At 44.6% G+C, this 9,160-nt stretch overlaps 1 pseudogene; it reads left to right on the top strand.

Moving 5' to 3' along the window:
• The first annotated feature begins 7,798 nt into the window (after nucleotides 1-7,798).
• LOC147625692 (germin-like protein 1-1 pseudogene) lies at nucleotides 7,799-8,939 on the top strand (annotated as a pseudogene).
• Nucleotides 8,940-9,160: the final 221 nt, after the last annotated feature.

Genomic DNA, 9,160 nt, shown 5'->3' with positions numbered 1-9,160 from the left:
TCCCTCATCTCCTCTTCTCTTCCATACTGCATTAAGCGAAATATGGACTCTCTTTTTTACCCCTTAAGGATTTCCACACCTCCTCTCTCTAGAAAAATGGGCTCATGGGGGTGAAATTTTTGCAAATCAACTCAGAAGTGAGCAGAGTTTAGAAATTTGGAATCTACTCTTCGATAGCTTTCCAATGATATATAGCATGATGGGCAATTTTGCATATTAAGGAAGTCCCCAAATTGGTGATGATGTGGCATGTAACATGCTACATCGTCTCACCAATTTGGGGACTTCCTTAATATACAAAATTGCCATGATGTGGCATGTAACATACCATGTCATCACCAATTTGGGGACTTCCTTAATATGTAAAATTGCCCATCATGTCATTGGAAAGCTATCGGAGACTAGATTTCAAATTTCCAAACTCCACTCACTTCTGAGTTGATTTGCAAAAATTTCACCATGAGCCCATTTTTCTAGAGAGAGGAGATGTGGAAATCCTTAAGGGACAAAAATGAGAGTCCATATTTCGCCTAATGTTAATCATGGAGATTATCCACTAATCAAATTAATTAATGACTAACTGTCACACTAGTTATGATTAATTACTTAATCAAACCTACCCACATAAGGGGTGTTCCCACACGGAAGAGAAAATATGAGAGAAAATTTCGATTTGCGAGATAGGAATTATGCCACTCACACGGGAGAGAACCCAATGCATCAATATGCTGCCCCCTACTGAATTTCAGTAGAAAACTAGCAGAAAATTGATAGAATGCCCGTAGCACCAAAAATACCTTTTTACCATAAAATGCTCTTTAAAATTCCTAAATAATTAGGGAAAAAATTTTAAAAATTGTAGAAATTTAGGGAATCCTTTTTGCCAAAAAATACCCACAATAGCATGTGTGATATTTTGGTTAAAAATCCATAAAATACTTATTTTAACTATAAAAATAGAGAAAAATAGCATTTTCACTCACGAAATTTTTCCGCAATGTCGATACGTCCATCCAAGTCAAGAAGCACTACATTGCACTGTGTTTCGACTGCCATTTTGATGTTCCCAATGCATAGACCACCAAAACAAACCAAAAAATATCATTTTTTTGCTTAGTAAATTTTAAATTTTACTTTAAAAATACTAAAAATTTAGAATAATGAGAGAAAAATAAGAGGATAAAAACATCAAAAATTAACTAGAGACTGCTCTGATACCATTGTGAAAACCCTAAAGATCTCTCTAGCTAATAACCATGCGTAACCATGCATGAACCGGGCATATACTCATCCACCCGCCGACCACCCCCAAGCCCAAGGATGCACACATAAATACAATGAATTACCACATACCTTACCTTAGTGTCCCATACCACCAAGAGATATGACTCCACTCTAGCAACACATAGCTCTAGCATGAAATGGCAAGAGAGTAGACACAATGCTCTACACAAGAGAGTATCCCTTGAGAGTGCCCCATGCCCCTATTTTATAGGAGAGCCCTCAAGTGACTCTTAACTCTCCATTTCCATGTGTGACCCTTGGTTGCTTGACCTTAACCTCAACCCAAGGTTATAGGAGAGCCCTCAAGTGACTCTTAACTCTCCATTTCCATGTGTGACCCTTGGTTGCTTGACCTTAACCTCAACCCAAGGTTAGACCTAACCCTTGCCCCACTAGAGCATGTTCCCATGCTCCCATGTTCACATGCCTAAGGTGGGTTAGCCTCCTAGTATATGCACATATAATGTGCATATAACAGCCTGGATAGATTTACCCTTGGGTAGAAACATGCAAAGAAAACATACCTTGTTGTCTCCCACAGCTAGCCATAATCTTTTGCCATGGGAAACATGGGTCTCTCTGGGGGGCAAACCATCTCTTAAAACTGCCCATGCCAAAATTCAATTGCCGGGTGGACTACATACAAAGCCTGGGGTCCTTTACACAAACTGTACATATTGTATCTAACCCATTGTATCTAACCCATTGGCTTGTAATTTTTATGTGATTCCCTCAGGTGAAACAAAAGAAGCAGTCATCCTTAGCGAAAGTTGGGTCCAGAACGCTACCAATATAATTAACTCTGCTGACAACACAACTACCCTCTAGCCTCCCCAGGGCAAGGTAATAATGATCCTCTGGGACGGGGAGTGCAACGACTCTAATCCTCTGTCCCTACCACAACTGCTTCCACAAAGGGTACACCCTCACCCCCCACAATAACTGGTAAGTCTTCCACTACCCCTCAACTACCACTAGAACTCAACCCACCAAGAATATGGATTGGAATCCCGACATGAATGGTCTACAACGGTGGCAAGCCCACATATATCCTATGGTCTGCACCAATCTCATATTCTTCCAGGCGTGGAAAGCTCTGGGAAAACCCACACTCACAAAAGAAGACACTTACATTCAAATTTCACATGAAATGTGTTTAATGATTGTTGGGTATTTCATTTCTAAAATATCTATTGGAAATAATCAGTTGGAGTGCAGATTTCATGTCATAGATGTAGGTGCAGGATTATCATTGGAAAAGAGTGGATTGATGCCACACTCACTACCAAATCAATTGGCGTGAAGAAACGGCCACTGTCCTCGTGTCCCCAAAAGGAAATCATCCACACACCCTCACCCTCGACTGCCCTTCCCCTACACGCCCCATCCTCATCATCGACAATCTCTTCTATTCCCATAGACCATGACTCACCAAAACCGGTCGATCGGCCACTGTCGACACCATCCACCAATGACAATCAAGCCTCGTCACATCGACATTGCCCCTCAACTCTACATTCTCAACCACCCACGCTGCAAGCAACCCAACCTCATATCTTTATCAATGACAATCAATGGTGGGTGCCCAAGAATCATTTAGCCGCCCAGGGATTCTACAATGGCTACACAGAACTATGGATCCCCAGACAGTGGCCATCTCTAAAACCCAAGCGCAAAAAGCCAACTAAGCCAACAAACACTAAGCCTAAGACAAAGCCTCAACGTTGGCTAGTCCCCAACCACCTGTTATGAGCATAAGGCTACTATGAAGGAAACACTCGCCTCTGGCTACCCAAGCATGTTACTTGTGCTCATCCACCACAACAACTCCCCACCAAGAAGCCGCGACAAAAGGTCCTACAACCATGGGTTCGGCAACCCCAAGCACAATGAAGCCAACAACATTGGGTGCCTACCAATGTGCTCAAAGCACAAGGCTTCCATTTAGGCAACACACACTTGTGGCTCCCCAAGCCATAATCAAGAGCTTCTCCTTTGCGTCGACAACCACCTCATAGCTCAAAGCCTCATTGACAAAAAAGCTGAAAGCCTCGCCAACCATGGACCTTCATCACTTTTCGGCACCGTTGGGTGCCCAAATGTCTCTTAGAATCTCAAGGCTTCCATGATGGCAATTCCATCATTTGGATCCCAAGGCCCCTTAGCAGTTTGCCCAAACCACACCCACCACACCAGTACACCTGTCCAATCGACAAAGATGGTTTGGTGACCAACGGGCAGCAGGCAAGTCCCCTCCTCCTCAACAAAATCCTCTAGAAACCCATGGGCACTCCAAATCTCAATTCTCCCAACCCTTTCAACCCATGGAGCCTCATCCACGAAGCTCCACCCCGCCCCTCGACTTAATCACCAAACCAAGGGTCAGTGGTGCTACACATGGCTGAGCTTATCCAACCACTCAAAGTTAAACTCAAAGGTAAGCTCACAACTCTAGCCATATGGGCCACTCAGTACAAAACCCTCTTTAGGGGTGCTGACCAATAAACACATGTCAAACAAAAAAACACAAAAAAAGAGTCTCTAGGTGATTAGGACCACAGGCATGCCTTTTTCCCTCGCCCATGCACAACACCTGCAAATCTCACAGGGCTCTATCCTATGCACACACACCGCATAAAGCTTCATCATCGTGGAAAGCCATCCAAGTACATCTTTGGATGGGGGGACCATGGTGGACGCAAGCTTGGTCCATGGTATCTCGCTAGGATCTTCTTAATCACCCCTGCTTCCCAGAATAATTGTGCTTCATGTCTAATCAATCCTACCCAAAACTTCTTCTTCGGCTCAACACCTATGGATCCTCAACATCAACTAGCACTCCTATCCACACAGAATCCCAGAGCTCCAATGACAAAAGTAGACAATGCATGAAAAGAAAAAGAGAGAACATCGTAACCTGATGACTCAACATCTACGAGAGCCAAGATACCTATCACGATGTCTTGACAAAGATGCTAGAGCTTCATAAACATCGCCATCGACATACAGCATCTCGGAGCGCAAGCAATCTCCATGTATGTTGCCTCCTTATCCCTCCGGAATTCCCTCCTCGCCAAATTAACCCCATTGTTTTACTAACTCCTCTTTAATCATACCACCTACCATTGGGATACTGGTCATTACTGTTCTAGTCTACTCATTCAAGTACTCTGACTCCTCTAATGAGGATGTCTCGCCCCGCAAAGGCGATTAAAAAAAACATCCTCTAATGAGGATGTCTTGCCCCGCAAAGGCGATTTAAAAAAAACATCCTCTAATGAGGCGAGACATCCTCTAATGAGGATGTCTCGCCCCGCAAAGGCGATTTTAAAAAAAACACCAAACACAGAATAAAGAGTACTATTGGGCACATACAAAAAAGCAAACTCATAAGAGCCCATCAGACTAGCTGGATACTTAATCACCATTACTTCGCTAACTTCTTTCCATCTTATTAACTCCCCCACCCCCTCTCATTTCCAGAGAGACAGAAGAACCAACCAAGTGCGATACTTCCCCGTGTGCCTCGACAATCCCTCATCGATCACGAGGACACGATTGAATTTAGGAAGGGAAGTATGTTAACCACATATTGGTTACACATTCCTATGACAACTATGTCTGCACACTTATGTAATGGCACCCGTGCTATATTGTAAATCACGTCATTTGATGAGGGAAACACCCTAAAGATGCTCCCAAGTATTGAGCTTCAAAGGACGGACAAGAGGATCTTGGTCAGTTGGCCAAACCATAGAAAAAAGCCTTATAACTATGTTTTGGGTACCCTGAGTCACTTACTCTCGGGCGGCGGCCTAGTGGGAAAAGGCTTGGAACTATAAAAGCCAATTTCTCTTGTTTGTAACCCATTCTCCCATTTGTGCAATAGAAGTGAAGTGTTCTCTCTCTCCCTCTCTCTTGCAACTCTAATCTAACATGTGTGGTGTGCTTAGAGCTAGGGTTTGGGAGTGATTTGTGCTAATCACTAGTTCCCGCTTGCTTCCCCTCTCTCTCTCTCTCTCTCTCTCTCTCTCTCTCTCTCTCTCTCTCTCTCTCTCTCTCTCGGGATTAGGGTAACCAACGCGATCCTCTTCCATGGAGATCCCACACGATCTTCGCGAGAGAGCTTGCATCACCCATTGGATTAAAACAACCGCCTCGGTGTGACGACGAGTGCGGGAGGACGGCGATGACGAGCGGCTATTATGATGGATCTCTTGAGCCATGCTCGAGCAGCTCAGTGGATAGGCAACTTCCCACGACATGGTTAGGGTAGGCTTTCCTTAACACTGACAAAAAATGCAAATATCCCAATAACCTGCAATACTATTAATGTCCACTAAATATAACCAAGATGCCTGCCACTAGATCAATGTGATGAAGAGACCTATAAAGTGAATCAAGAATGTTAGAGAGCGCAAAGTGTAGACTATAGATATGTTAATAGTAGGGATGCAAAAGTCGATGTTGATGAAGCTATTGATTGATGAGCTTGAAGACATGATGCAGATGATGATGGAGAAGCGGTGATGATGGCCTTGTAACACTTATAGCATGTAACGAAGTGTATTAGTGGTGCACATGCACATGGGGTTAGGGTCCATTTACACATGTGGGGCATATGGGGCCCTAGGGATATAAATAGGAGAGTACTATCATGTATTGGGACCTTTTGATCTTTTTACTCACTTTATGACATTTGGTCATCTTTTACATGTGCAAGGTGACACTCCCTCATGTATGAGTGTGCTTGGTGAGCTACACCCATGTGTGGACTCCATGTGATGAGTCTAATCCATGTGTGGACTCCATGTCAATGAGTCTAATCCATCATTAATCTTCCTTAATCTCCCTCCCCTCTTGCACAGCACATGCACATAATGTCTACACATCAAATTTATACTAATGTGCACTGCAAAAAACCTAAAATCGAATAAAGACAAATTGAACTCACACTTTATCCGGCTGTCTACGAAAATCTTACAACAAATGAACGGGCCTCGAAACATACCCAAAACGGCCCTAAAAGTTACAAAAACTATGTCAACGAAGTTAACAAAACACACTATAAAATATACCTTCTCCACCTAAGAGGATAGCTTCTAAATGATACAAAACGAATCCCCACACAAGAGAAAAAAATGGTCTAGTTGCCATGGATTGTGCACTGCTTTTGCAATTGTGCTAGGGTGATGCTCCACTTGTGGTGTTGATGGGATAATGTTGAGTAGCCTTACCATTTTTTTGGGCAAAGGTTCTTGTGTAGCTCCCAATTCACTTTTGTTTTCATATTGTGCTCTTTTTCGAGTGTGTTTTCTTATGTAACTTGTTGGCAAGAGATTGACAAGGATTAGCTAGTTCTTTTTTTTTCAGAGTAGGTGTTAGTTGCTGCTTATTTCTCTTTCTCTCTATTTGAGCAAGCAGGTTCTTGAGTAACTCTACCATTTTTGGGTATAGGTTCTTATGTGACTATTTGCTTGGGAGGTTTGTGTGGTTCAATCACTACCATTTTTCGGTGGTGTTTTTTTATGGGATGCCCAATTTAAGAAGGTTCTTATGTCACCGTCTCATTCCAATATAGAAAAGAGTAAATTAAAGAAGAACTTCATATGTTTCAAGATACCACATCATGTACATAATTTTTTTTCTTTCACCCTTGCTCAATGTTTATTGTCATTACAAAATCACTTTGTTTGGTGATTATTAATAGTGGATAAGGGTCTTATGTGGATCTTGGGCCTTGATTGTTGATTATTAAGTGGATAAGGGACCACCCCTCTTCATTTGAGGGTGTGAAGGGGTAGCTAGTTCAAAAGCTGACAAACTCTCAGCTTTTACCTGCTAAGTACTCATCTAGCTAGCATAGAGAGTTTTGAAACCCCCCTCTACACTCTCTATTTTCCCTCTGACCTACAATAGCAGGTTGAGGCCCCCCTGTACATTTGGAGGGGGGCTCAACCTATTATTGTAGGTTAGACGGAAAATAGAGAGTGTAAAGCCCCGGGGTTTCAAAACCCTCCACACTAGCTAGACGAGTACATTTGGAGGGGGGCTCAACCTATTATTGTAGGTTAGAGGGAAAATAGAGAGTGTAAAGCCCCGGGGTTTCAAAACCCTCCACACTAGCTAGATGAGTACTCAGCACGTAAAAGCTGACAGTTTGTCAGCTTTTCAATCGACTGCCTCTCTAATGTAAGGGCCCTTATGGAGAGCCTAGGCCTTGATTAATGAGAAAGACATCTTGTCCATTGTCTTAAGTGAAGTAAGAAATAGCCGTTGAAAGGTGAAACCTTTAGCATAAAGAGGGTCAAAGACTAAAGGGGGGCAACCAGCAGTGTGTGCTTGTGTGCAAAAGTTACTCTTGAGATGTGGCATTCAAGAAGAGAATCGAATCAATGGTGGTGCATGTGGAGGCCAGAGCGGTTTCTAGGGTAAAGACTAAAAAGTAAGTGTTGTCGTTCACACAAGGGGAGCATGGGGGGCTTTTGGGCGGGCGCGACTTTTGATGTACTGACTTCTGCGCGCGCACTGGCTCGAGTGCGCTTGAGCTTCATTATGTGCGTCCCAGACCGCTATGTAGAGAGACAGAGAGAGAAGCTCAGTAGCACGAGAGAGAGAGAGAGAGAGAGCGCCATATAGTGGAAACCAAGAGAGTTGAGAGGGAATGGGAGATGGTGGCAAGGCTTTGATGATCCGTGCATTGGCGGCCATGGTTGTGCTGGCTGCAGTCGCTTCCATGGGGGTGCTCAGCTGGGACGCAGACCCTTTGCAGGACCTGTGCGTCGGGGACGTGGCGTCCGCCCTGCACCCAAACGGGCTGCTATGTAAACCCTCCGCTCTGTTGCAGGCGGACGACTTCGTTTATCGGGGGCTGCGCCAGCCGGGCAACAGCAGCGCCGGCAGCACGGGCATAGCTCGGAAGGTGGCGTCCGCCCGGGAGTTTCCGGGCCTCAACACGCAGGGCATGTCCATCGTAAGGGTGGATTTTGAACCGGGAGGTGTGAACCCGCCGCACCTGCACCCGCGCGCCACCGAGATTGCTCTGGTGGGCGAGGGGATCTTCTACTCCGGTTTTGTGACGAGCGACGGGCAGCTGTACGCGCAGACGCTGCAGGCAGGAGATGTGATGGTGTTCCCGCGGGGGCTTGTCCACTTCCAGCTGCACGTCGGCAAGGGCCATGGCGTCCTCTTTGGCTCGCTCAACAGCCAGAACCCTGGTACCGTCCTCCTCCCCACCACCCTCTTCGGCTCCTACATCCCCGACGACATCCTCCGCAAGGCCTTCCAGCTCAGTGAAGCGGAGGTCCTCTCCCTCAAGGCCAAGCTCCGGAGCCCCAAACCCCGCTTGCCCCCCGCCCACCATTAGTTTCACATTACATACGAGCACCTTATGATGGATCAAGAATCTTACATATCTTTCACATTACCTCATCCACCTTATGTGATGGATTAAAAGTCTTACATATCCTTTACAAGTATCATGCATCTATCCTTCCTTGGCATACACCAATCTCTGGTTTCTTTTTCCACTCGCCTCTTTACATGGAGTGAGTGCTTCTCCACACGTCCACATCCCCTCCTTTCTGAAGCGCCTAATCAGCTATGGACCTGTCTGTCGTTTCACAATCTCTAATGCTCATTATGGCAGTGTCTTGCACCTCCGTTTTTGTATGCCTTAGTCCATGATTTGTATTGGTTTGCCTCTTTCTTTATCTTGTTATCATACATGTGATCACTTGTGATAAATACAACTACAATAGTAAATGTAACTCAAATTGCATATTCTCTTTCTCAATTAGGTGTATCCAATAAGGTGAAGTGAATTGCTTTTGAAATGTGCTTTAAACAATAAAGCCACATGTAAATTATTTTGATC

The sequence above is a fragment of the Cibotium barometz genome, chromosome 23 (genome assembly GCF_041138505.1).
Source record: "Cibotium barometz isolate CiBa-2024 chromosome 23, ASM4113850v1, whole genome shotgun sequence".
NCBI lineage: Eukaryota > Viridiplantae > Streptophyta > Polypodiopsida > Cyatheales > Cibotiaceae > Cibotium > Cibotium barometz.
Note: the sequence above shows the minus strand (reverse complement) of the source record. Positions and strands in the feature narration are given on the sequence as shown.